The sequence below is a fragment of the Heptranchias perlo genome, chromosome 30 (genome assembly GCF_035084215.1).
Source record: "Heptranchias perlo isolate sHepPer1 chromosome 30, sHepPer1.hap1, whole genome shotgun sequence".
NCBI lineage: Eukaryota > Metazoa > Chordata > Chondrichthyes > Hexanchiformes > Hexanchidae > Heptranchias > Heptranchias perlo.
In genome coordinates, this window is record NC_090354.1 from 8,940,765 (window position 1) to 8,968,646 (window position 27,882).

General features: G+C 42.9%; 1 protein-coding gene and 1 long non-coding RNA gene across 9 annotated transcripts in view; one reads left to right on the forward strand and one right to left on the reverse strand.

Moving 5' to 3' along the window:
- The window catches only part of raraa (retinoic acid receptor, alpha a), a 484,346-nt gene that overhangs the window by 206,282 nt on the left and 250,182 nt on the right, over nt 1–27,882 (reverse strand). Inside the window, exon 1 of one of the 8 annotated variants that reach the window (XM_067968847.1) lies at nt 20,027–20,162. The exons of the other annotated variants lie outside the window; for them this stretch is intronic. The gene's annotated coding sequence lies outside the window, so the exon portion shown is untranslated. Of the gene's footprint in view, nt 1–20,026; nt 20,163–27,882 lie in introns of those variants that run through there. 8 annotated transcript variants of the gene reach the window in all.
- LOC137299881 (uncharacterized) lies at nt 3,131–17,477 on the forward strand. Its single transcript, XR_010958001.1, has 4 exons — nt 3,131–3,236; nt 9,187–9,354; nt 17,078–17,220; nt 17,333–17,477. It is a non-coding gene; the product is annotated as an uncharacterized lncRNA (long non-coding RNA).

Sequence of the window (27,882 nt, forward strand, 5' to 3'; positions counted from 1 at the left end):
AATGGTCACTTGGGTGAGGTAAAAGAACACGCCCAGGACCAGTGGAACCATGTGCCAGTAAGGAGTTACGCCAGCAAGGAAACAATTGCTTCAGGAAAGGAGAGGAGGACAAGAAAAATGGCATAAAAATGTACCGGCATTAAAAATAAAATTTCCCATTATGTTGTAGGGAAAGAAAATTGGTCAGGCGACTTGAATTAAATATTAATGTGCTATATATTTTCTTTTAAACTGTGCCTGGGGAAGCATTTCCCCATAATGGAGGGCAGCTTTTACAATGTATGCAGTGTTAATGAGAGGAGTGCCGTAACCTCTGCCACTTACTCCCCAGTGATTCTTTTTGTTTTTCATAAAATACTTTTTACAAGTTTCATTGCTCATATCTGGCTTGAATGTATTTGTTTTGTGACCACATTCATTTATTGTAATCATAAATGTCAAGAGAATTTCTGATGTATCACATAATTGCCAACCACAACCCAGTGCGTGGAAGGAAAATGTTTGGAGAAAAACAAACTAGGAAAGGCAACAGCAAAACCAAGTAAATCTGTGCTGTAAAATAAACAAGACTTTTAAAATAGTAAAAGCCACGAACAGGTTACTTATTCCCTTGCCAGCTAAATCTATTTTTTTTGGCTCAGTGCAAACCATCTATGAAACACAGGGTCTTGGGAGGTAGTGCAAAACAGGCGCTAGTGAATCGGCATCTCGTTTTACATCCTGCCCGATTTTCCTTCGGAAACGAAAATTGTGCGGGGAGTAAAAGGGGCTGCCGTTCGCTATCGCATGTTTTGGGATATCGCCCAAGACCAATTTCACCCCAATGTGTTAAACACAGAGATCGTAGCTAACTCTAGGAATCAGCCAGGAATCACATACAAGGTAACAGGAAGCTAGGAATACATTACATACAGGGTAAGAAATAGCCAGGATAACAGATAGCCAGGGTATCTTCTCAGATGTCTTATTTCATATGAATGAAACACACGTGTACAAGTGGTTCAAACTGAAGGACTCCAATGACAACATGATACAAACTGCAGCGATAAAAGCTTTATCTGATTGGCATGAAGTACTTACTTGCCTTGTGTAACAAGTAAACTCTGTTATTTAAAAGTTGGTTATTGTTTAATCTTTGCATATGTGTATATGGTAGGGAACGCAAAAGCAATCAGGTATATGTAATATTCCATTCTTTCTCAATCTAATCCAATACTCAGGGTCTCTTTCTTTCATCCTCTGAATGATCACCCACTTTTGCCCCTTCCCCTCCCTACTGCTGCTGAAATCATAAACGACACCATTATCTGCTTGTGGCTCAACTTCACAAATGTCTTCTTTGCCAGTCTCTACCCTCACATTTCATTCAGAACACCATGGCTTGTGTTCTCATCCTTCTATCATCTACATCCTTGAAAATCTCCACTGGCTCGCCATCTCCCAACAAATGTTCTGGTGTTACATGGATCCAACTGCAAGCCAGTTCAGTTTTTGGACTGTGTGCCTTCACAACTGTACAACAATAACACAGTGGGTCAAATGCACGTGCTTTATGGGGTGATCCAGTTCCGTGTCCTAAAACTTGAAAATGGGCTGGTTTAACCGCTCCAAAGTAGAGACTCCGTAATCAGAATAGAACGGAAACTGTCACCGTTCCTCGGCATCAGGAGGATACACAAGCGGGGATTAGTGTTGGCTCTTGAAAACTTAAAATTGAACTATTCATTCACTGAATCTCATCCCAGGTTTCACAAGACAAATACGGATGAGGAAAGACATATGGCCCATATCAGCTCAGCCACCTAGAGCAGGGGTGTTCAAACATTTTGCCTTTGTGGACTGCATAGATATACACCATAGAACTCAGGGCCAAATATAAAATTTAAATCTGTGTTCCTGTTAATTTGCATATATCTCAAGTTGCTGATAGGCAGATCTTGGTGTTCTGGTTTAGGATTTATTGATCACTTCTAACAAGATCCCTTTCCAAACCTCCAGGCCCAAGAAACTCATGGGATAAACCGGTAAATAAGAAATTTAAGCTCCAAGAGAAGCTGAATTTTGTCGAAATGGGCATTCTTTATGTGAGCCAAGACAGGGAGCGTCAGCAGGCTATTCATCCATGGAAGGCACCACCATGTTTTGTCCTCACCTGATATCCACACATGCACACTTTTCAGCAAGAATCGCTGGGTGATGATCAGTGGGTGAACCCTGGCACTAAGGTCAAATGCTACCCCAGATGAGATCAGTTAACTCAGCACAGACCAGGGACTTCGCAAATAATTATACAAATAATTATAAAGACCAGTAACTAAATAGGTACAAAAAATGATTTCTTCTGTGTTTATCTGTGCACACTCCAAAAGGGCTGACATGGGTTAGTGGAAATGTGTTGGAAGTTTTTTTTTTGCCCCACTTACACTTGCAGTCAGAGGTTAGAGTATACCTGGTATTTCCCTAAATCTGATTACTAATGCAAATTCATTGAATTCTGTGCTTTTAATCAACACCAGCTTGAAGCAAACCCACTTCCGCGGAGGGTAGGTTTCACATTGGGGTCAATCTGCAGGCACTGCGATGTAAAAGGTCACTGATTTCCTGCCAAATTCGCTTTCTTCTGTGCTCCCTATCTAAAACAAAACCGCTGCACATGCACTTGCAGTGTCCGATGTGCACCCTTAGCATCTGCTAGAGCAATATCAATTTCATGGGAAATTGTGTACTTGTTTCATGATTTGTCTGTGGGTGCTGGAAATCAAGACTGTGGCTTTTTTTCTTGAGGTGAAACTGATTCTGCAGGCTCATTCTAGACAAATGTGAATCAGACACTGAGGTTTTCAACTTAGCATCTGACTTAAACATTGCAACATTCTTCCACTGACTCAAGCTGGAGGTGGCAAGCAAGAGGGCTCTATCCCACATTGATAATGTCTGACACTGGGTACTTGGATCTTCCAGCTGTGTAGACATCATAGAGTGAGTCAGAGATCAGAACCCCCTTTATATAAAAAAAAACCCAGAATGAATTGTCATCAACTTTATCACCCATGTGATTATTTCCGCCTTTCTGTTGATCTTTTTGAGTTTATTTTTTTGTTTAACCAGTGAGCGTTAATGACTAAGGCAAGTGATTGATTTTCACTCAGACATTCAGAAACCGGCATTTTGTACTGCCTCTAGGATTTTTAATGCAAAATTATGAAGTACTCAGGCAGTAAATCAGGCTACACATGGTAAGTTTACATTATCTACAATACCTACATTACTATATTTCCTACATTACAACAGTGACAACACTTCAAAAATACTTCAGTGGCTGTATAGCACTTTGGGAGGCTGTGAAAGGCGCTGTATAAATGCAAGTCTTTCTTTTTTCTTTAAGTGTAGAAGTGAATGGAACTTATTGCAGGTTATCACTCCATGCCAAATCACTTAATCTACTCATGACATCGTTGGGGGAACTGCCCTGTAGACGTTAAAGAGCAATTTTTAAAAAACAAATCGGTAGATATATGTTGTAAAAATACAGATTTTTTTCAATATTAAACGTGGAGGAATACTTTGAATAAAAAGTACTCTGCCTAGACTTTACCTCACTTTTATGGAATCTGCAGTGTGAGGAACTGAATTAGTCGTGGTGTTTTAGCAATTAGAGAAAGAAGGAAGTTCAACAACAGCAACTTGCATTTATATAACGTCTTTAACATAGAAAAACCGTGACGCTTCACAAGGGTGTAATCAGAACAAAAATGGACGTCGAGCCAAAGAAAGAGCTATTAGGAGGGGTGACCAAAAGCTTGGTCAAAGAGGCGGGTTTCAAGGAGGGTCTTAAAGGAGGAGAGGGAGATGGGGAGGCAGAGGAGTTTAGGGAGGGAATTCCAGAGTGTGGGGCTTAGACGGCTGAGGCCATGGTAGCCAATTGTGGGGTGAAGGGGGGGGGGTATACAATGAGGCCAGAGTCGGAGGAACAGACAGTTCTGGGGAGGCTATAGGGATGGAAGAGGTTACAGAGATAGGGAGGGGCAATGGCTTGAAGGGAATTATGCAAAGGGTGAGAATATTAAAATGGATTGATATGGCACCTTTCATGACCTCAGGACATCCCAAAACACTTCACTGCCTATGAAGTTGGGATATGGGGATTGGGCGGGAAAGTAGAGTTAAGGTCGAAGATCAGCCATGATCTTATTGAATGACGGAGCAGGCTAGAGGGGCCGTTTGGTTTACTCCTGCTCCTACTTCTTTATGTTCTTATGAACAGTAGTCACTGTTGTAATGTAGGGAAATGCAGCAGTGGTTGTTGGAGGCCAATCATCTCAGCCCCAGGACATTGCTGCAGGAGTTCCTCAGGGCAGTATTCTAGGCCCAACCATCTTCAGCTGCTTCATCAATGACCTTCCCTCCATCGTAAGGTCAGAAATGGGGATGTTCGCTGATGATTGCACAGTGTTCAGTTCCATTCGCAACCCCTCAGATAATGAAGCAGTCCTTGCCCACATGCAGCAAGGCCTGGACAATATCCAGGCTTGGGCTGATACGTGGCAAGTAACATTCGCGCCAGACAAGTGCCAGGCAATGACCAACGAGAGAGTCTAACCACCTCCCCTTGACATTAAATGGCATTACCATCGCCAAATACCCCACCATCAACATCCTGGGGGTCACCATTGACCAGAAACTTAACTGGACCAGCCATATAAATACTGTGGCTACAAGAGCAGCTCAGAGGCTGGGGATACTGCGGCAAATGACTCACCTCCTGACTCCCCAAAGCCTTTCCACCATCTACAAGGCACAAGTCAGGAGTGTGATGGAATACTCTCCACTTGCCTGGATGAGTGCAGCTCCAACAACACTCAAGAAGCTCGACACCATCCAGGACAAAGCAGCCTGCTTGATTGGCACCCCATCCACCACCCTAAACATTCATTCCCTTCTCCACAGGATGCACTGTAGCAACTCGCCAATGCTTCTTTGACAGCACCTCCCAAACCCGTGACCTCCATCACCTAGAAGGACAAGGTCAGCAGTCTCATGGGAACATCACCACTTGCATGTTTCCCTCCAAGTCACCACTTGCATGTTTCCCTCCAAGTCGGAGCAGGCTAGAGGGGCCGTTTGGTTTACTCCTGCTCCTACTTCTTATTTATGAACAGTAGTCACTGTTGTAATGTAGGGAAATGCAGCAGTGGTTGTTGGAGGCCAATCATCTCAGCCCCAGGACATTGCTGCAGGAGTTCCTCAGGGCAGTATTCTAGGCCCAACCATCTTCAGCTGCTTCATCAATGACCTTCGGAATGGCGATATATACCGACTTGGAAATATATCGCCATTCCTTCATCGTCGCTGGGTCAAAATCCTACCTAACAGCACTGTGGGAGAACCTTCACCACACGAAATTTCCAAAAGGCATTCGATAAAGTGCCACATAAAAGATTACTGCACAAGATAAGAGCTCATGGTGTTGGGGGTAATATACTGGCATGGATAGAGGATTGGCTAACTAACAGAAAACAAAGAGTCGGGATAAAAGGGTCATTTTCAAATCGGCAATCTGTAACTAGTGGGGTGCCACAGGGATCAGTGCTGGGGCCTCAACTATTTACTATATATATCAATGACTTGGATGAAGGAACAGAGTATCTTGTGGCCAAATTTGCTGATGATACAAAGATAGGTGGAAAAGCAAGTTGCGAGGAGGACACAAAGTGTCTGCAAAGGGATACTGACAGGTTAAGCAAATGGGCAAAAATTTGTCAGATGGAATATAATGTGGGAAAATGTGAAGTCATCCACTTTGGGAGGAAAAATAAAAAAGCAAAATATTATTTGAATGGAGAAATACTACAAAATGCTGTGGAACAGAGGGATCTGGGTGTCCTCATATATGAAACACAAAAGGTCAGCATACAGGTGCAGCAGGTGATCCGGAAGGCAAATGGAATATTGGTCTTTATTTCTAGGGGGATGGAGTATAAAAGCAGGGAAGTCATGCTACAACTGTACAGGGTGCTGGTGAGACCACACCTGGAGTACTGCGTACAGTTCTGGTGCCCTTATTTAAGGATGGACATACTTGCATTGGAGGCAGTTCACAGAAGGTTCACTAGGTTGACTCCGGGTTTGGAAGGGTTGTCTTATGAGGAAAGATTGAACAGGTTGGGTCTATACTCATTGGAGTTTAGAAGAATGAGAGGAGATCTTATTGAAACATACAAGATTCTGAGAGGACTCGATAGGATAGATGCTGAAAGGATGTTACCCCTCATGGGGGAATCTAAAATTAGGGGGCATAGTCTCAGAATAAGGGGTCGCCCGTTTAAGACGGAAATGAGGAGGAATTTCTTCTCCCAGAGGGTCGTGAATCTTTGGAATTCTTCACCCCAAAAAGCTGTGGAGGCTGAGTCACTGAATACATTCAAGGCTGAGTTAGACAAATTTTTGATCAGCAAGGGAGTCAAAGGATACGGGGAAAAGGCGGGAAAGTGGAGTTGAGGTAAAAATCAGATCAGCCATGATCTCATTGAATGGCGGAGCAGGCTCGAGGGGCCGAATGGCCTACTCCTGCTCCTATCTGTTATGGTCTATGGACTGCAGTGGTTCAAGAAGGCGGCTCATCACCACCTTCTCAAGGGCAATTAGGGATGGGCAATAAATGCTCGCCTTGCCAGCGACGCCCAAATCCCATGAACGAATAAAAAAAAATTTGTGCACAGCAAGATCCCAGAAAGAGCAAGGAGATAAATGACCTGTTAATTTGTTTTCACGATGTTGGTTGAGAGATAAACCTTAGCCAGGACACCAGGAGAACTACCCTGCTCTTCTTTGAATAGTGCCATGTGTTCTTTTACGTCCACCTCAGAGAGCAGATGGGACCTCGGTTTAATGTCTCATTCAAAAAATGTATTTGAGCTGTGCATGTTAAAAGGGCACGGTCTTCATGATAAAATGCTTGGCAAACCTTTTTTGTTTGCAGTGGCGGGGGGGGGGGGGGGGGGGGGGGGGAGGGAGAGAGGGGGAGAGTAATCCATAAGAGCCATATGCGATTTTCCTCACGATGGTATTACGCATTCAGCAAGATTAACATAATTTGTGAAAAAGACGTGATTCACTCACATCTGAACAAAACTGATCACAGAAATTACTGGGGTCCCTTCAAGAGACCGCTAACCATTGTATTAAAGAATAAATAACTTGGTTAACGTTCAAATTGTGTAAACGTATATGCACAAATACTTCCCAAGGGAAATTTATGTTCATTGCATCGTTACTAGACAAGCGCAGCCTTCACCCCTGCCCTGCCTAAAGCAATAATCCTCTCTATACTTGTCGACTACTGCCCGGCTCGAAGGTAGGGGTTTGCTGTAGCCACTATTCACTACCCGTTCAACCAAACTATGGTAAACAAAATAAAGTTGTCAAGATGGCTTTATTGCACACCACGCTTCATCATTCTGCTTTTGAGGCCTCTTCCCCTCTTGCAACGGCTGCTTGCCTCTTTATTGCTTGTTATGTACAGAAGTATATTGCCTATATGATTTTCCCTTTCTTGCGTCTGGAGTGTGTCATCCATCTGATAAGACATCTCGGCAAGGCGTACCCTCCAGCCACTTCATTCGATCACAGAATATTGCAAATCCAGCCTTGTTTTTTAAAGACTTCCAAATGTGCTTTCTTTATGCTGCCCTCCATCACTGTCAGCTTTCAGATACCGCAACATAATGAAACTCTTCAGCCTGCAGCCTGGAGCCCTGTTTACATGCAAAGGTTTAATTTTGGATTGAAGCTGGATTAACCTCTTCCAGTCTAACATTTCACCCAAAATATGTTTTACTTAGAAGCTCGTTTGCAGACTATTTCACTACCCCAACGTCTACAGTGATTATCGGCCCAGTTTATAGGCCACATGGCAACTTCCCACCACAAAACTGTGGTCAGAAACTCTGTCTGGGGAAAACCTGAGTACACAATGTCAGCTGAAGCTGTAATCTAAGTTGGAGTTCTTGATGCAGGGCATTAGTGTTACACAACCAGGGCAACACAGTGCAATTTTTCTAGTTTTAAATCTGTATTGCAAAATTAAGCAGCTGACACCAGATTTAGTCGTGTGCAAGCCCACATTTTGTTCATCGCAGGTATTCCTAACTGGTAGCTGACAGAAGACTAAAACCTGTGTTAAAACCTACGTTAGTCATTTATGTACAATAACTTAAACCCACAACAAACGCATGTCTTCCAGTCTGTGGAAAAGCTTTGAGAATGGCAGATGCACCAGGCTGTTATGCTAACTAAAGGTACTTTTGAGCAGTGGTCACAGCCCGGGAAAAATGGTGCTCAAACGGAGACCCACATCCTCAAATGTACACTGCTCCACAACTCCAACTCTCAGAACCCAAGAAAAGGTGCGGTCAGCTCCTTTATACTATATCGTGCAGGGTCGGCAAAGGAAATACCTCGTGTCTACTGTCAATGATAAGCTATTGGTGTGCAAGCACTTTTAATGCTAAATCTTAATACAATTTCTGCTGTCTGGCTGACATTCAACAAGCTGGCACGACAGTGGGAACAGCTCTTCTAAGTACATTGAAGACACATGGTTAGTTATCGTAGATTTCCCTGCTTCCTGGCAGAGAGAGCAATTTCCTAGCTTTTATTTTCATCAAGCATGTGCTCCGAGCTTTAATCTTCTTGGATAAACACCAGATTCCTTCCACCATTATTGACAATTGGAAAGCACCATCTATCACGGATTCCATTATTCTCTTAAGCAGATGCCTGGGGTAAAAACAGTAGGTGGGAGGGCGCCTATTGTCCAGACAATCTTGACATTTAACTTATTAAAAAAGAAAAATTGATTTTATAAATCTGTGAAAATATCCACGAATAAATCATCGTTATATTGACTGACATGCATAAAATAAAATCACAGTGTGGTTCCGAAAGCAAGCTGAGTTTCATGAAGCCCCTAAATACCTCAAGAAGACATGGTTTTCCTGTATGTGAGTGACCTTAACTGTGGATATAATCACACTGTGACAGTATCAGTGAGAGGCAAAGTATCAGTACAACACATCATGATTCCCAATTAAAGTTAAAACTGGGAAACTTTTTTTAATTAAGCAACATAAATTCTGCTTGTATCTTTTTTTCTTCCTTCCAATGTTCTCCCCTCCTCACATGCAGGCCCTGACTTCTGCTGGGAACACAGGAACAAGTGTAGGCCATTCAGCTCCTCGAGCCTGTTCCGCCATTCAAGGGGGAGGGTGGAAAACAGAGATGTATGTGACTGAGCGAGCCATAGCCTTCGCGTACCTTGCCCAAGTGGCCATTCTTCATCTGTGATCTGAGACAGTAAGTATAGGCAGGTTGTTTGACCTCAGAGGGCATGACAGATAAACCCAATTCTATTCCAATCCAACATACACACACACGCACAGGCAAACACAAACAATTTCCAATGGGAATTGCTGGATAGTCAGCTGGAGTTTGGTGATTTTTCCTCCCTTCCTAACCCAGGAACATTGAAGTAAGTTGTAGTGCCCTAAAGACTGCCTTGGCTGAAATCAGCTAATTCAGCACAAATGAGGGATTGAACCTGGGACTTTCTTGTTTATGTTGCTTAATACTTCGCCAGGCAATGGAATTTTTTAAAATTACATTTTTTTGTTAATTGTAAATCCTTAAGGATGTTGGCTGATTTGGGAAAACTCCTGTATCCCTGAATTAACTAGTGTTTGTTGGTCAAGCACTTAGAACACAATTTCATATAAAACTCAGCCAGGCAGTATGGGTCCTATGACTGGCCTCACCGACCCTGGGTTAAGGAAGGGAAAATCCGCATGGGTTCCCTCTCCTAATTGCTATTCAGTAACAACTTCTGAAAGTATGCATCCGTGAATGCTGAGTGAGGATGGGAGCAGTAGCAGCTGTGATATCTCCCATGTTCAAGTAGCCACCAACACTCATCGCCATGGCTCACCACATGAATAATGGCCACTGGGGCAAGAAACTGAAGGACAATTTGCTCCTGTGAAATCGTATCCCAGCAGGAGTCTACACCTACAAGGCAGGAGGGGGAGGGCAAAAATTGCAGAGAAAAAAAATTATTAACAGAAGAATTTCGAACTATCCAATGGGTGAAAATTGCAACATATTATGATACTGTCCCTTTACATAAGGATGGAACCAAAGTATTGACCTGCAGAAGAAAGCAAGAAACACAAACAGTTCAGGTTCATTCCCTGCTCTGTGCAGTGTTAGCTGATCTCGGCGGGGGTATGAGTAGAGAAATTACCCACTTGCACACAGTGTCACTTGCTAGGAAAGGGTAAAATCAGCCAGGGTTCCCTCTCCTGATGACTATCCAGTAGCCTGTGCTGACAAGTGTGTCATCTGTGAATGTCAGATATGGACAAGAATGGGGCTCGGCTGTGATGCCTGCCAGCACTCAATGTGAAGAACAACCACTCGGGCAAGGTACTGGAGGGCTGTTCAGTGAACTGTGCTTGAGCCTGAGTCACCTCTTTCAAAAGGGAGGGGGACAAGAAAGAAAGTAAATTCAAAAAGAAAAATGTAAAAAGTAGATTCAACAGCGAAAGATCACAAAGCTGCAGAAGGGCTTCCATTCCCCTGACACAAGCCACATCCATTTGAGGCAGACTCCAAGCTCAGTCCTGATCCACTGTTCTACCTTGTTTAATGTGCGAGTGGAAGTCCAATTTGCCTGCTAATTCTGCTGAATCCAACACTGATCCGGAGCCTTAAACAATCTGAATTGCCAAACCCCAATTTGGCTTTAACTCACCTCAGGCCTTGATCAGAGCCCCGGTTGATGCACATACACCATTTCCAGTTCTGAATGACATGTACCAAGGAAAATGCCTGTCACCCTCTCCCGTACCCACCCCCCCACCCCCAGTCATTCCTGACTTCCTGTAGCTGGTTTGCATGCCCCCCTCACATTTACCTTGGCTGATGCACTGGGATAGACTGAAAAAACTTTTTTAAAAGGAACTTAGAAAGATGGAGAAAAGGCATATACATACACAAGGTGTGTGTGTGTGTGTGTGTGTGTGACACTATATATTATATACACACACACACACACACACACACACACACACAAGGTGTGGGCTCATGCAGTTTTTAAAATCTGGCATGGAGGGAAAGGGTGGGTAGACACTAGACCGCTATAGGGGGTGCAAGGCAGGTACAAGACTGAACAAGTGGTTTGGGAAGCAGCAACCATTTTCTCACTGACCTGCTGGGTCTCAAAACTGTCCTAATATGAAAGGGGTGACTTTCTGATTTAGCAGACAGGAACACTGTGTTGTATGCAAATTCTTCAGAGTTTGTTTGTTTGCAATATTAAATGGGCTATTGTAGAAAGAAAAACACTGTGCTTAAATAGCACCTCCCATATCTCTGAGCAGCCTGAATTACTTTGAAGTGCAATCACTGCTTATCTAGGCCAACACAGAAGCAGTTTTGTGCACAACAAGATCCCACAAACAGCAATGAGCTGAATGACCAGTTGTTTTTGGGGAAGGAATGTTGTCCAGGGCATCAGGAGAATTCCTTGGCACCACGGGATATTTGAAACATCCACCTGAATCAAAAGAGCAGCCCGACAGGGTCTCAGTTTCACGTCTCATCTAAAGGATATCACTCTGACAATGCAGCATCCCTTCAGTGCTTATCTGGATTTTGTGCTCAGGTCCTGGAGTGAGACTTAATATTCGACTAACTAAGCCAAGATGAAACATTATAGGATACAAAACCCGGATATTCACTCTAGAAGCAGGCCATTTAAAGAGCATGGCTCCTGGGAGAACGAAAGAACATGTTTTTATATTTAAATTTGCCCTGGTTTCCTGTATGTCCTGTACATCCATTAGAGGCTGATTAGGTACAGGGAGATCAGTTTTGCTGCTCATATGTGGAGTACCGATCCACACACACACACTGAGTGTTCAAATCAGAAAAAAATGGGAGCACAGCAAATAGAAATAAAAGCATCTGAAACTAATTATAACTTTCTATACTATCAATTGATATATGGAATCGAACAAGCACAACATTTATAGTGATTCTGTAAATGCTGCAAGCCAAAAAGCAATGCTTAGCTACTTACGTGTGTCTGCGCATTTACGTCACAATGGAAGCATGCAGGCACCAAGAACCAGCTCACTGCATTTAGCAAGCTGGATGAGGAGGTAGTTGTTCTGATAGAAGATCACAGGACCAACTTAAAATGAGTCCCCACTGTCAGCACTTCTGTGAAGGTCGGCTGTTTACGTTAAGCGTTGATGACAGTGTGAAAACTACATGTCTGCAATCGTATGTTTTTTTTTAAAAGGAGAGATGAGTTTATAAATCCAGAGTGAATGTGGTGTATTTGAATTGATGCATTTACACAGGTGTATTTGTGTTCCAAACTGACACCAACCTGCATTCACTCGGAAACAAAGAATTATGCTATAAATAGGGCTTAACCTTTTCACTGGTTTTTTGTGCAGATTCTTTCTGAACAGAATCAGACTCTGTTTATTGTGAAGTTATTTCTCAATCATGTCTTTGCCTGTTAATTATTTTGAAAATATACTTATTAGGCAGTGAATTTTGCTATAATTATACTATTAAAAAATAAAACAATAATAGCGAGACAGGTCCTGCTATAGGATGCGTTCCATTTTATAATGATTAATATGTTAGTCCCGGTGCACTGAATTAGACAGCAGCCTTTCACCTATGGGATTTGCATTTGAATTCAGTCCTTACTGATGGGATGAAAGCGTCCTATGTATGTTCACTGTATGGATCCTATGTACAATGACTTTCAACCCAATTCCAGTGGACTTGGACCCACAGCACAAATCTGCCCTAAATCGGGCATTTACTGGCAACAATTGGCAATGTTGCTCAGACAAACTGCAGGATGCCTGGTGTGGATAATGGCAAAACGTTACACTGGTCCAGGAGGTTGAATCATAGAAAGGCTACAGCACGGAAGGAGGCCATTCGGTCCATCGAGTCTGCGCCGGCTCTATGCAAGAGCAATCCAGTTAGTCCCACTTCCCCACCCTATCCCTGCAACCCTGCCAATCTTGTCCTTTCAAGTACTTATCCGGTTCCCTCCCGAAAGCCACAATTGATTCTGCCTCCACCACCCCCCGATCCATTCCAGATCATAACCATTTGCTGTACAAAAAAGTCTGTCCTCATGTCATCTTTGGTTCTCTTGCCAATCACCTTAAATCCATGTCCTCTGGTTCTTGACCCCTCTGTCAATGGGAACAGTTTCCCTTTATCTATTCTGGCCAGACCCTTCATAATTTTAAATACCTCCATCAAATCTCCTCTCAATCCTCTCTGCTCCAAGGAGAACAACACCAGCCTCTCCAGTCTAGCCACGTGACCAAAGCCCCTCATCCCTGGAATCATTTTAGCAAATCTTTTCTGCACCCTCTCCCAGGCCCTGACATCCTTCCTAAAGTGTGGTGTCCAGAACTGAACACAACACTCAAGCCGTGGTCGAACCAGTGCTCTACAAAGGTTCATCATGACTCCCCCGCTTCTGTACTCCATGCCTCCATCTATAAAGCCCAGGATCCCGTATGCTCTTTTTAAAAATATCTAATTATCCAAAACATGATACAAAAAAAAGGAACATAGCAAAAACAGCCCTAGTTACATGTGAACAGCACAACGCTGTCTATACAATACGATACAAACAATGCCACATCTTATACATAGGAGAGACAGGGAACAGTCTAAGGATGAGGCTCACTGGGCACCTCAGCGCTATTACAATGAAGGATGTATACAAACCTACCACCTGACATTTCATGGAGCATGGTCTTGAGACCCTGGAGATCATAGGGTTGGAGATCAACATGAATTGGACAGCGTCACAAAGGAAAAGGAGAGAGAAACACTGCCCCAGTCACGAGCAGTCCAGCTCCACTACTCTATCCAGCCCTTTAATTACTTGATGCACCTCTAAAGTTTACACTGCTCTAAAAATATCAAGGGATACGATTCCAACACCAATAATAAAACGCTCAACATACAAGCAAACAACCACTATTTGGGGCCAAAATTTAGTAAAATCCAGGAACAAGCCCAGTGCCCTAACCTCCGTCAGGGATCAAAGGACCACCGGTTAAGCAGCTACCAAGAAAAGGAGATCAGCAAGAAAAATAAGACAGGTGGTAAGGTAAAGCGTAGGCCAACCAAAAGTGGCAGGTATAAGTGACAAGAAGCTCAAGGAATGAGTGAGAATACGTACACAAGAGGGTATAACTACCCTTCTGCCTGTACGGAACTACACCATATCGTTTGCATGAGTAAAAGGAGCTTCACTTTGCATCTAAGCATGCTGCACCCAACCTGGGAGATCGTGGGTGGGGGGGGGTCGGAGATCATGGGCGAGGGGGTCGGAGATCGTGGGCGGGGGGGTCGGAGATCGTGGGCGGGGGGGGTCGGAGATCGTGGGCGGGGGGGTCGGAGATCGTGGGCGGGGGGGTCGGAGATCGTGGGCGGGGGGGTCGGAGATCGTGGGCGGGGGGGGGGTCTGAGATCGTGGGCGGGGGGGGTCGGAGATCGTGGGCTGGGGGGTCGGAGATCGTGGGCGGGGGGGTCGGAGATCGTGGGCGGGGGGGTCGGAGATCGTGGGCGGGGGGGTCGGAGATCGTGGGCGGGTGGGGGTCGGAGATCGTGGGCGGGTGGGGGTCGGTCGGTGTTGGTCGATTGTGTGTGTGGGATCGTGGCAGGTAGGCTTGTTGGGCTGGATGAAGCACTCCTGCTCCTCCTGGCCCACAAGCAGTGCAATAAAGGCACTTAACTGCTGATCCGGGCCTTCTCACCTCCTCTTACATGGCTTGAAGCAAAAGGCCCGGGAATCCCGGCCCTCAGGAGTTAAAAATAACAAAAAAAGCTGTTAAAATGGAGTCCCAAAGACTCCTTAAAAGCATTCAGTGACCGACCCTCCTCCTGAGAGCAGGTTGGTCACCCGCCTCTGTAAAAAACAGAATTGGGTGGGTTGGAATTGAGGTTTAGCTTCTGTTTTACAACTTTTACCTTCCCACCTGCCCCCAACCCACCCACTCGTGGGGTTAAAATTTACCCCAGGTACCCAAACTGGAATGTATTCCATTCCTCAACGTTAGCATCCCTGACCTTGATTAGTCCAAAAGCCACATAAAAAACTAATTAAAATTACACATGCTTAGTTCTACACCATATGGAACTGCTTTTATCTTCAGCCAAGACCTGCATTTGAAAGAAATGCATCACCATAACAGTGCTAATGACAATTTGAAACAAAAATTCCACACCTGTTATACATTACAAATGATCTGTTTTACAGCTATTTGGATCATTTAGGTACATCTGCCTCCAGTCTCTAATGTGGCAAAATAAGTCAAGTGTGAGTATACAACAAGTCTCCTCGTTTCATACTCGTACCAACCTTTTTTTGCTCACAATAGTGACCGGAAGAAAATATAACGCTTTGTATATTGTATATTTATTTTTTGATGAAGCATTAATTTCTTTTTAAAAAGACAGCAGATAGCTAGCTGTAAGTGAATTAAAGACAGCAATCCACGACGTGCTCTGAACCCTTCTGATGGATCACTACCTTGTAATTCATTTAGGAGATATCCATTATCCTCAATTTCGTTTTCCTGAAGTTCTTATTAAATTGCATTCATAAGGCGCTGTCTGGATAGTGATATTTGTTTGAACATTTAAAACAAAACAAAGTTAGTGGTGCTAAAAGGATTCTGGGTTAATCACAACTGAAGTGCAACACAGGCTTGTGTAGGTAAAACTATTAATATTCTAACTGGAAGAAACTAGTTTGGTTAGTAAGAAACTAGTAATAATGACAAGAGTTGCTGGCACAACTGTAGTCTGCTGGCGTCTTTGAATGTTATGGTGTTTATGCTTTATACTCCAAAAACACGTTTCAACAAAGTGTAGTGCAGTGTTGCAGCATGATAGGATTCTATCCCGTACCAAGTTCCTGACTACAACTGCATCATGGTAGGTAGATGCCCAATGGTTCCCCACAACAAGAAGGGAATATCAGCCTAATGGTACATCTACCTTACAGCCATGCAGCCAATGGCAGACCCAATTTCGAGAACAGCACTGTAAAAGAAAGATTTGCATTTATATACCGCCTTTCACAACCTCAGGACATCCCAAAGCACTTTAGAGCCAATTAAGTACTTTTTGAAGTGTTGTGATGTAGGAAACGTGGCAGCCAATTTGCGCACAGCAAGGTCCCACAAACAGCAATGAGATACATGCCTCCTGAAGACTTGATTTTGTCCGTGATTTTACAGACAGTAATGCTGCAGTGGCAGCACAGGTTGCCAGCAGTGTTGGCCAAATCTGGATTGAGTACTCAGTTTGTAAACATAAATCAGCAATCTGGGTTTTCCAACCATGTGTCTGTACAAAACCAGTCATCAGGCGAAGCCAATGGCCAGAAGTTAAAGTCGTAATATTCTGTGGAAATCAACCATGCAATATAAATAGGGAGTATCTGGTTTCAGAGAGGCAATAGTGAGGCTCTCGGAGCAAGTCTCCTGCCCACCTTCAAATCTACAGCTGGTAAACAGTACAAAAAGACAAAAGACAAATGAGAAAAAAAGAACTGAAAAAAAAGATTCATACCTTATAGAAAAAAAGCACACTTTTATTTACCACATATAGAAATATATAAACAAATATGTTAAATATTTCACAACACATTCTTTAAAGGGCATATTTGCACTAAATACTGTCAGTAGTATGTAGGGGAATGCAATCAGGAGACTGCATATGCATACACTCCCTTTCAGATCCATATTATCTGAAATATAACTCTCCTAAGATAAGAGTCAATGTGAGCAAGAGTTGAACATATTTACAAACAAACAACTTTAAATCCCACCTTCCGCACATGGCAACATAATTAATTCAGGCAGGACTGGAATAAAGTGCCAATCAGTGCTTTAAGCAGCCCATCCAAATAAGCTTGTTTAAATTCTTTTTGTCAATTTTCTCTCCTTTTCTTCAGAAGGTGCTGATTCTTGCTGCGACACATTTCCAGAGGCACCAATGCTCTCCAGTATCTCCCTCAAGTGACAACTTTTCAAACATAAAGTCAGGGTTGAACAACACAGCAGCATTTGCTGACGAGGCTCATGTGAATCCTAAAAAGTAAGTGCTGGAGGGGTCAACCCCAACCAATCCTGTTCACATCCTTTGTCCACACACTCACTTTCCAGCAATCAACAGTAAGAACCCTGACAGATTTCTGCTCCCTCACCAGGGCACTGAGGCCAACTGCAACATCCCCTACCGCTGCCCTGGTTGATATCCATGATGTGGAGATGCCGGTGATGGACTGGGGTTGACAACTGAACATTTACCTGAGGAAGGAGGAAGTCTCCGAAAGCTTGTGAATTTAAAATAAAATTGCTGGACTATAACTTGGTGTTGTAATACTGGTTGATATCAATGGAGTTTAAATCCCAGCTTCTGGGCCTGAATAAGTTGCTTATCAAAACAAGCCCATTTATAAATGTCGCAAGAATTCCCTGCTCCTTCCAAGCAAGAATTGGGGTTGGGGGACTCACCATACTTATTACCCAGTCATCATGCTCACTGAGCATGTGACAATTAAGATGTGTTGTCAGCCTTAAAGTTAACACCCACGATTTACATACACAAAGTACTCGACTGCAGCTTTCAGAATTCAGACACATTTTCTATCAAGTGAGAAATATAGAGGTGGATTTCTTGTAAATTTCTCAGGATGAATACTAGAAAGTAGAATTAAAAGATGTCCCAGAAATAACGATTTCCAACATTCCTCCTTCAAATTCAAGGGATGCAAACTTGATCATACCTTGCATGCAACTGGCTTAGCCATCAACCATCATACACAACTGAGCCACATCAAGCTCTATCAGACCTCACTCTCCTCTGTCAAAACCACCCACTACTCTAGCGACATCCTGGAGAACAAAACTAACCCCTGGCTTCTTTTCTCCACTACCAACCATTTCCTTAAATCCCTCTCCCCTGCCCCCTCACTTCCAACAAGTGCAAGGAGCTAATAGACATCTTCATCACTAAGATTGAGACCATCCATTCAGCTGCCTCTGCTGTTTCCCCTTCCTTCCCCTTGTCCACCAAACCAAACCTTCCACCAAGGCTGCCCTCTACCCTAACGCTTAACACCTCCAGACTCGACAATTCTAATGCTCTCCTGGACACTTTCTCATCGTCCAACACCTGTAAACTTTTAGCTCATCCGAAATTCACCTACCCATATCCTATCAAACACTAAGTTGCACCCACTGATTCATTGATTCCTGGTTCCCCAACGCTTCAAATTTAAAATCCTCATCTTCATGTTTAAATCCATTCATGGCCTTGCCACTCCCTGTCCTGACTTCTGCCCTGTCTTCCTGCCCTACAACCCCATCCCCCGAACTCTCCATTCCTCCGACTCTGGCCCTTTGTGCATCCCCCCTCCCTTCACCCATTGGCAGCCATCCCTTCAGCTCTGGAATTTCCTCCCTAAACTTCTCCCCCACCTTTCTATCTCTGCCTTTACATTTTACAAACTTTCTTAAAATCCACCTCTGGTTTTTGGTCACCCACACGAATATCTCCTTTCTTGGCTCAGGGTCCATTTTTTGATTATGCCTCTGAAGCAATTTAGGGCTTTTTCTTTGTTAAAGTTACCACAACTGTATATAAATAAGAACATAAGAAATAGGAGCAGGAGCAGGCCATACGGCCCCTCGAGCCTGCTCCACCATTCAATAGGATCATAGCTGATCTTTACTCAGCATCCACAGCCTTCTGGGGTAGAGAATTCCAAAGATTCACAACCCTCTCAGTAAAGAAATTCCTCCTCATCTCAGGCTTAAATGGCCGACCCCTTATCCTGAGACTATACCCCCGAGTTCTAGACTCGCCAGCCAGGGGAAACAACCTCTCAGCATCTACCCTGTCAAGCCCCCTCAGAATATTATATGTTTCAATGAGATCACCTCTCATTCTTCTAAACTCCAGAGAGTATAGGTCCATTCTACTTAATCTCTCCTCATAGGACAACCCTCTCATCCCAGGCATCAATCTAGTGAACCTTCGTTGCACTGCCTCCAAGGCAAGTATATCCTTCCCTTGATAAGGAGACCAAAACTGTACACAGTACTCCAGGTGTGGTCTCACCGAAGCCCTGTACAATTGTAGCAATACTTAATGCAAGTTGTCGTTATAGCAATTATTGAATGAACTTAGAAAAATAAAAACTTTTCATTTACAAAGTTTAATTTACTGATGCACAATTCTACTCAATTCCAGATGCATCATTGTGAAAATGATTGTGACCAAAGTGAGTGAGACAAATCACGTACTAATTTAAACATATGGAACTTTCTTTATTTTTTAATAAGATATGTCAATGTAGGCAAGAGCTGAATGGCCACCCCCTGTCCTAAAAGGTTCTACATTTTGTAAAATTCACATTTTTAAACCAAAAAATGAGACTCATTCCAAATGAACAATCCTTACAGGCTGCAATTCAAAACCTAAAGTAGGAGATCCATGTAACAGTTTGCAAAACACCCTCACAGATAAATGTCCCTTCCTGTCACATGACTGTGATGGAAGAGAAGGTTTATTGCAGCGATATCACCTCCTCCTCCCCTGTCTACACTTGCACTGAGGATTAATGCCGGCACAGACTGGGCCTGTTTCCGTCTAACTTCTATGTATTTTCAACAACTAAATTTATGATAGAAACCTGAGTAAAACTCACAGCATGGAAGCAAGGAACCGAAAACGCAACTACAGACCGGAAATCCAAGAGGCAAAAGCACACCGGCAGAGAAGGATTGAATCCAAACACCAGAAGCTTTTAGTGGACTGCATACGAAAAATCCAAACAGCAAACCTTAACCAGGTGCCAGAAACGGAAACTACAAAACACAGCAGGAGCTAAGCTTACCAAGTGTAAAAATGTTAAAATGGCTCCGTCTTGCATCTGCTGAACAAAACAGCAGTTGTCTGGGAACGCACCACTGGCTGCAAATTCAGCCTCGGAGCTTAGGTCACTACACAAATTGCTCAAACATCTCTGTTGTGGTCTATGAGATAATTACAACGCCTCAGTTACGTTATCGCCCTAAGGCAATTCTCATTTTATCTTAAGCTAACACCCAACATCATATATACTTGATAGAGGTCTTCAAGATAATGAAAGGGTTTGATAGGGTAGGCGTAGAGAAAATGTTTCCACTTCTAGGTGAGTCCAAACCTAGAGTCATAAATATAAGATAGTCACTAATAAATCCAATAGGGAATTCAGGAGAAACTTCTTTACCCAAAGAGTGGTAAGAATGTGGAACGCACTACCACAAGGAATAGTTGAGGCAAATAGCATAGATCACTTAAGGGGAAGCTAGATAAGCACACGAGGGAGAAAGGAATAGAAGGGTATGTTGATAGGGTTAGAGGTATTAGGGAGGGAGGAGGCTCGTCGTAAACGTCGGCATAGACTAGTTGGGCAGAATGGCTTGTTTCTGTGCTGTAGACTAGATGTAACTCGATACTTTGAAAATTATTAGCTTCTAATACGGGATAGCAAAAAGCAATCAATTAAACAATTAGAAGTGCATGTATCATCATGTTTTGTACTTACATTTTATGGCAGGTTTGGAAGTCAACCACGGGCATGAGTCCATGAGTAAATGAACTTGATGACTTAACTGGGATATTATTTATAAATATATTTTAATATCTATAGTAAATACACAAATAAAATGATGCGGCACAAAAACATCAACAACACTTATAATAGGACTTGCAAAATTCTGACATACTTTCCAAAACAGAAATTGGAGGATAACACTCCCTCTATTTTCAACACATTCCTCTGGTCACTTTGGGCCATTGACTAACTGCACTCAAGAAGGGAAGGTGACCTGCTCCCAAGACCTTCACCAATGCTGCTCTGAACTGGTCATCAAGAGGTGACAAAAGAAATCTAGCACAATCATTTTGCACTGTTGAGCTTCTTAGGTTCATGAATATTTCACCAGCAGGTTTTGATAGAGTAAATGAGAAGGAACTGATTCCACTGGCAGGAGGTCCGGTTACCAAAGGACACAGATTTAAGATAATTAGCAAAAGAACCAGAGGGAAGTTGAGGAGAATTTTTTTTTTAAGCAGTGAATTGTTATGATCTGGAATGCACTGCCTGAAAGGGTGGTGGAAGCAGATTCAATAATAACTTTCAAAAGGGAATTGGATAAATACTTGAAAAGGAACAAATTGCAGAGCTATGAGGAAAGATTCGGGGAGTGGGACTAATTGGATAGCTCTCAAGGAGCTGGCACAGGCACGATGGGCAGAATGGCCTCCTTCTGTGCTGTAAGATTCTATGACTATTTTTAAACACAATTTTTTCCCCATTTCTCCTGAAGGGGCTGGCTGTGAATGATGGCAGGCCTCCAGCCCCTACTGAACATTCTCCACATGTGATCCTGGTCAGTGAAGGTCAGTAAGCTAATCGACTGCAGAAGGTGTCACAGCCAAGCCCAATCGTGTCCCCATACGGATACTTTCCACCATTAAGTAGTGGATAGCAATCAGGAATGGGACCCCTGATTGACTTTATTTCCGTCCCCAGCCTAGAGATGTTGAGACCTATTGTAGGTCCACCACTGCTGCCCTGTCTGAGATCCGCTAACACAGAACAGGCTGGGGAACAAATCTGGGGCCTTTTGGTCTCTGGCTTAATACCCCACTGAACAGTGCATTTACCCACCAAAGGGCAGATTTTAACTCTGCCAAACAGGCGGAAACTGAGGGGGCGGGCAGTTAAAATGCCAGCAGCATCCTCCCCGGTCCCGCTGCCATCCAACGGGTTGCAATTTTAACCTAAACTTTTGAGCAGGAGTGCAGCACGCCCACCCGTAGGCAGTGGGGTTCTGCTTTAAATTTGCAGATGATGGCATCAGGCCATGATTGCAATTTTAACCCACCACCTGATTGCTCTTCCGATGTTCCACAAGAGAAACTGGGGCCTTCCCTCAACCGCGAAGCCCTCCTAAGCCCATAAGACCCCATTCCTAACCACTTAACTGGCTGGTCACCATTGCGGCCTCCTGCCGTCCGAAATTCCACTCCCTGCCACTGGCCAGCTGGGGCTTCCCGCCAGGATCGGGCGGGAGACTGACAGTGCCTATGCAGATGAGGCCAGAGAGTTAAAATCTTTTGGGTCTCATGCTGCAGAGTGTAGGATGGTTTCCCATCCGCCTTGGACCCCGCACGCATGACTCCCGCCGAGAACTAAAATCTGGGTTTAAGCTGTCATAGCTCTGTTTACTAGACCAAGTTATAGTCCAGCAATTTTATTTTAAATTCACAAGCTTTCGGAGATTTTCTCCTTCCTCAGACAAAACATTTGCCTGAGGAAGGAGAAAATCTCCGAAAGCTTGTGAATTTAAAATAAAATTGCTGGACTATAACTTGGTGTTGTAAAATTGTTTACAATTGTCAACCCCAGTCCATCACCGGCATCTCCACATCCTGTTTACTAGAATCACTAGTGGGTGTAAAGTTCACTCCACGTGGCGACTGCCGAGGTAAGGTCTGAGCTGTAAAGGTTGTAGATGCCACCACAATGTTGTGTGGAAACAGCCTGGGCTGAGGGTTATTCTGAAGATTTGGTTGCTTTTAATGCAGCATAAATGTGATATTGAAACCCACAGTTCTTGAGCACAGGCTATGTGTCAATGTCACACCAGAACACAACTCTGGGCTAAAATTACCTTGGAGGGATTAAACTCTTTATTGGATTCATCCCAAATTAGTCTCCAGTAAAAAAAGAGCTTTTGTCCTCAGACTTTCTTTGGCTTGTGAAAGATTTTGGCCTAAAATAGGTACTAGCAGCAGAGCTTAATGATCTCAGACTGGAAGTGTCAGCTTGACTTTACTGATGTTGCAAACAGTGGTTGGAACTCCGTATGGTTTCCGTGATTAATTGAGACTTGGGAAGTGCGTTACTGCCTGACATTCCGAGCTACTTTAGCATGTGGTAACCTGTAATTGGGAGCTGGCGAGTAGGTAGCTGCTCCATCCGACCTTCGCTCATTTGTTTCACAGGGGCGCTGTCATTTATGTCTGGGAGCATGATGAAGTACAACATGGTAATTACCCCCAAAACAATAGGGTCAGAAGTGCTTGGAGAAGCAGGGAGCTGTGACAGAGTGAAAAATGTCAGGTATCTGTTACTGTCAGCCTCCAAAAAGACGCCATTCATCACCGCTATTAGGCATCAAACAGGAACTAGCGATGTGTAAATTTAATTAGATAGACAAAAGTCACAGGAAGCTGGGGAAAGGTACTTACAACAGAGCAAATGATGGTAACGTGGGATTGGATAGAATAGTTACATCTCTTTACGATTAAAAATAGGACAACGGTTTTTCGCCTTGTTGGTCCCCCGAATTTTACATTGAATGGGCCAGCTTGGTATTGCTCCATTAAATGTTCGGTTACCAACATACAGTGACATCTGGCTGCTTTTCAATTGTGATCAATTATTAACCTATTTGAGAAGCATTCTGCAGTCTAAAATTTTAAGCACCAATCTGAAATGCTGTGCTCCTTTTCTTCATTTTCATTCATGTAACCTAAAGCTGTTTAAATAAAGTGAGTTTTCCTGGTTATACTCAATACTCTTTAAGACGATTCTGACAGTTGACATCAATTAATGGAGAAGTGGCCAGTGACATATTTCTTTGCAATAATAAAATAAGAATTATAGGAACAGGAAAAGGATATTAGGCTGAAAAAGCTGGTCCATTTTCCTGGATTAATCTCACATGTCCTCCTTCTCCATATCCCTCAACAACAGCCACTGGCATTTATATAGCACCTTTAATGTAGGAAAACATCCTGAGGCACTTCACGGAAGTGTAATCAAACAAAAATTGACAGAGAGTCAAAGGAGATATTGGGACAGGTGACTAAAAGTTTGGTCAAAGAGGCAGGTTTTAAGGAAGGTCTTAAAGGAGGAGAAAGAGGTGGAGAGTCAGAGAGGTTTAGGGAGGGAATTCCAAACCTTAGGGCCTAGACAGCTGACGGCACGGCCACCAATGTTGAGGCGAAGGGAATGGGGGATGCACAAAAGTCCAGTGTTGGAGGAACGCAGAATTCTTGGAGGGTTGTAGGAGGTTACGGAGATTCTCAATCCCATTTATGTCAACTGTTCAATAGCCTTCTCTAGTAACTTATTCCATACCCCTATTACATTTTTAGGTGAAAATGTTATACCTAACAACCCTTTCAACTCCAATTTTTTAATTTTTAACTTGTAGCCCCTAGTATTTGAATCCTTCTCCAAACAATTTGCATGGACAATTTTGTTAATTCTTTTCATACGCATGAAAACCTCAATTAGATCACTCTGATGTCTCCTTTTTTCCAAATCAATGTAGGGGCATTTTCTTTGATACTAATTGATTCACAGTAAGATTCAGGTGAATGTAGATGGGGATAAAATGATAAATGGTGCGACTTCATTCTTCCAGAATTTACTATTAAACGTCAAGGGTGGGAGGGTAGCACCTTACTGCACAATGTTATGGTGTGATATGTATTTATATTTGCATTGCCTCTACTTGAGGAATGCCCATTCTCAGTTGGAGAGATGCAGGAGTGAAAGCTAAGCATTTCCTCAGCAGAGCGAGGGGCAGGGGGTGCTGAAGAGATCTTTTCCTGAAGACTTTCACACCCCTTTTTACAGAGCAGTATTGGCAGACATCTGGGAGCAGGTCACTCGCCTGCTCTCTTAGCTGGAGACACCGCATAGGGCAGAGGCTGGGGGTGAAGGAACCAAGGAAAGATGATGAGGAAAATACGTGATAAGAGGGAGTCTCGGTGTCAAATGTCCAGAACTTGGGGCCCCTACCCTACATCCATTTGGAAATGTGGAAAATATATGCTCAAGCACACAGTGATATACATCCAAGGTGAAAAGCAGTAGACACCACTCAAAGCATTGAGGATAGTCAATTTATGGCACAGGTTAAGTAAGCATCTACATAAATTCCAGCATTTAATTTCCTGTAGTCCCCACACCGACTGAGATCTTCTTTAGAACAACAAGTAGAAATCAGGACTCTAACTTTCCCTGATTATTCCTTGACTTAGTTTCTAATTTCCTGTTACCGACTCAGAGGTGGGGTGGGGGGGGGGGGCGGAGGGAGGGGTAGGCATGGAAAGATCATCTACTAAGCTTCAGTATTATGCTTCGCTATTTAAGTGTCACCCTCAGTGAACATACCAGCATACCTTCTAAACATTTCCCTCAATTGAACAAGCGGAAGAGTGACTTTAGTTATAAAGGGGAAGCTGGACTTGGTCCCTTATCACTGCCAGAACCGTAGCTCAAATCTAGGCTTTGACTCATGACAAGAGGAACATGCCATAAAGACCATTGCAGTTTTCTCATTCCCACAGACACCCTCAAGCCGTTTTATTTCATCCAACTCATCCTTACAGTTATGATAACGAAAAAAATGCTGATTTGGGTATAAACTGGCAGTCTGGTGCTACATCAGTTTCAAAGTAAACTGAGCAGCCCACACAATTTCTCAACAAAAAATGTTTTAGTAATAGATTTTAAGGAAGAGAACAAACTATCTTAAATGAAAGCAATGCATTACTGACGATTGGAACACTGACACTGCACTCTATCTTGTAATAAGCAAACTCATAGGGTGAAGCAAATTATTAGAAAATTTCTGCCATGTGCACTTTGTCAGATATTGAGAACTAACATACTATTTACAATCTACTAACTGAGCGAACCCATATTTCACACCTGAACTCAAATAAATTGTTACAGGCGCTCAAGAAAATAAACTTCCAGTTCACATGTAATCTGTCCCTGTACAATGTGACCGAGAAACATAATCTCAAGCAAACTGAGGAATCTGTGTCCTTCAGGCAACGCTATTTTACAAATTATTACATATTTAGTGTATGCACCCTCTAGTGGACCAGCAGCATGTGATTTAATAATGCGCATGGAAGCAAATTTTCCTGTAATTCGCTGTTCAAATAGAAGTGGAAATATTTTAAATCCTACTTCATAAATCTAGTATATCTTCATGGTCTACATTACAAATCCAATATCCAAGTTCTGTCACAAAATCAATGGCGTGCTCAGTCCCACGTCACGTTCCATCACTTTCACCTTCAAATGGCAACAGAAACTGGACCACAATAGTATGAATTCAACTCTTATTCATATTCTAAATTACAGTTACTTCAATGAGCTAACAAATATTCTGTAATACAATCGAGAGGTTCCAAAGAAAGAAGAAATATTTACATTTATATAATACCTTATGAAGTCAAAGCGTCTCAAACCACTTCACACAATGAATTACTTTTTAAGCGCAGTGACTGTTGTTATGTAAGCAAAATGATACACCAACACAGCCAGAGCTTCCCTGATGTGATTGATGATGGTATCTTAACCCCTTGATTTAACTGCTGTGTTGTAATTCACTAAGAGCCATCCATTGTCCTCTATGTATACTATACAAACAGTCCCACTGTAACAATCTTCCTTGCTAAATAGCAACATTCTCAATGCCATCTACTAGCTACCAGCTATTATTTATTTGAAACAGCAAATTACATTTCACAATACTTGAGGCTTGGATGTGCAACGTAAGTAAACCTTGGAATAGGAAAAGGCCATTCAGTCCATTTGCTCTGTACTGTTATGAACTTCACCTAACCCTATCCAAAATTTAAACCAGGTAAAACTTTTAAAATGGCAAAATAATAAACTTTCTCCAACTATTATTACTCTATGTTGAACACAGGAACATAGGAACAGGAGTAGGCCATTCAGCCCCTCGTGCCTGCTCCGCCATTTGATAAAATCATGGCTGATCTGTGATCTAACTCCATATACTTGCCTTTGGCCTATATCCCTTAATACCTTTGATTGCCAAAAAGCTATCTATCTCAGATTTAAATTTAGCAATTGAGCTAGTATCAATTGCCGTTTGCAGAAGAGAGTTCCAAACTTCTACCACCCTTTGTGTGTAGAAGTGTTTTCTAATCTCGCTCCTGAAAGGTCTGGCTCTAATTTTTAGACTGTGCCCCCTGCTCCTAGAATCCCCAACCAGCAGAAATAGTTTCTCTCTATCCACCCTATCCATTCCCCTTAATATCTTATAAACTTCGATCAGATCACCCCTTAACCTTCGAAACTCTAGAGAATACAACCCCAATTTGTGTAATCTCGCCTCGTAACTTAACCCTTGAAGTCCGAGTATCATTCTAGTAAACCTACGCTGCACTCCCTCCAAGGCCAATATGTCCTTCCGAAGGTGCGGTGCCCAGAACTGCTCACAGTACTCCAGGTGCGGTCTAACCAGGGTTTTGTATAGCTGCAGGATAACTTCTGCCCCCTTGAATAACATACTACAGCATTCCATGACTATTTAATTACCTCAGCCTAAGTCTATGCATATAACCTTCAATTCCACTGCCTGCTGGACAGTCATATAACATTTTTCTTAAAGCTCACTGAATTAGTACTAACTAAATCTCATGGAAGTACATACCATACATCAATCATTGTGAGAAGAAAAAAATCCTACAGATCTCCAGCCTCGAAAGTTTGACTGTATCTGTGAACAATTCTTCACTTGCATTTATTGCCGCCCATCCTTACAGAACTCACCATGCCTACTCCTTGCTCTATGCTGATTTGATCCAAGCTAGAGCTGAAATTTCTTGTTTAATGCAAATTTCACCCACTCTCATTAT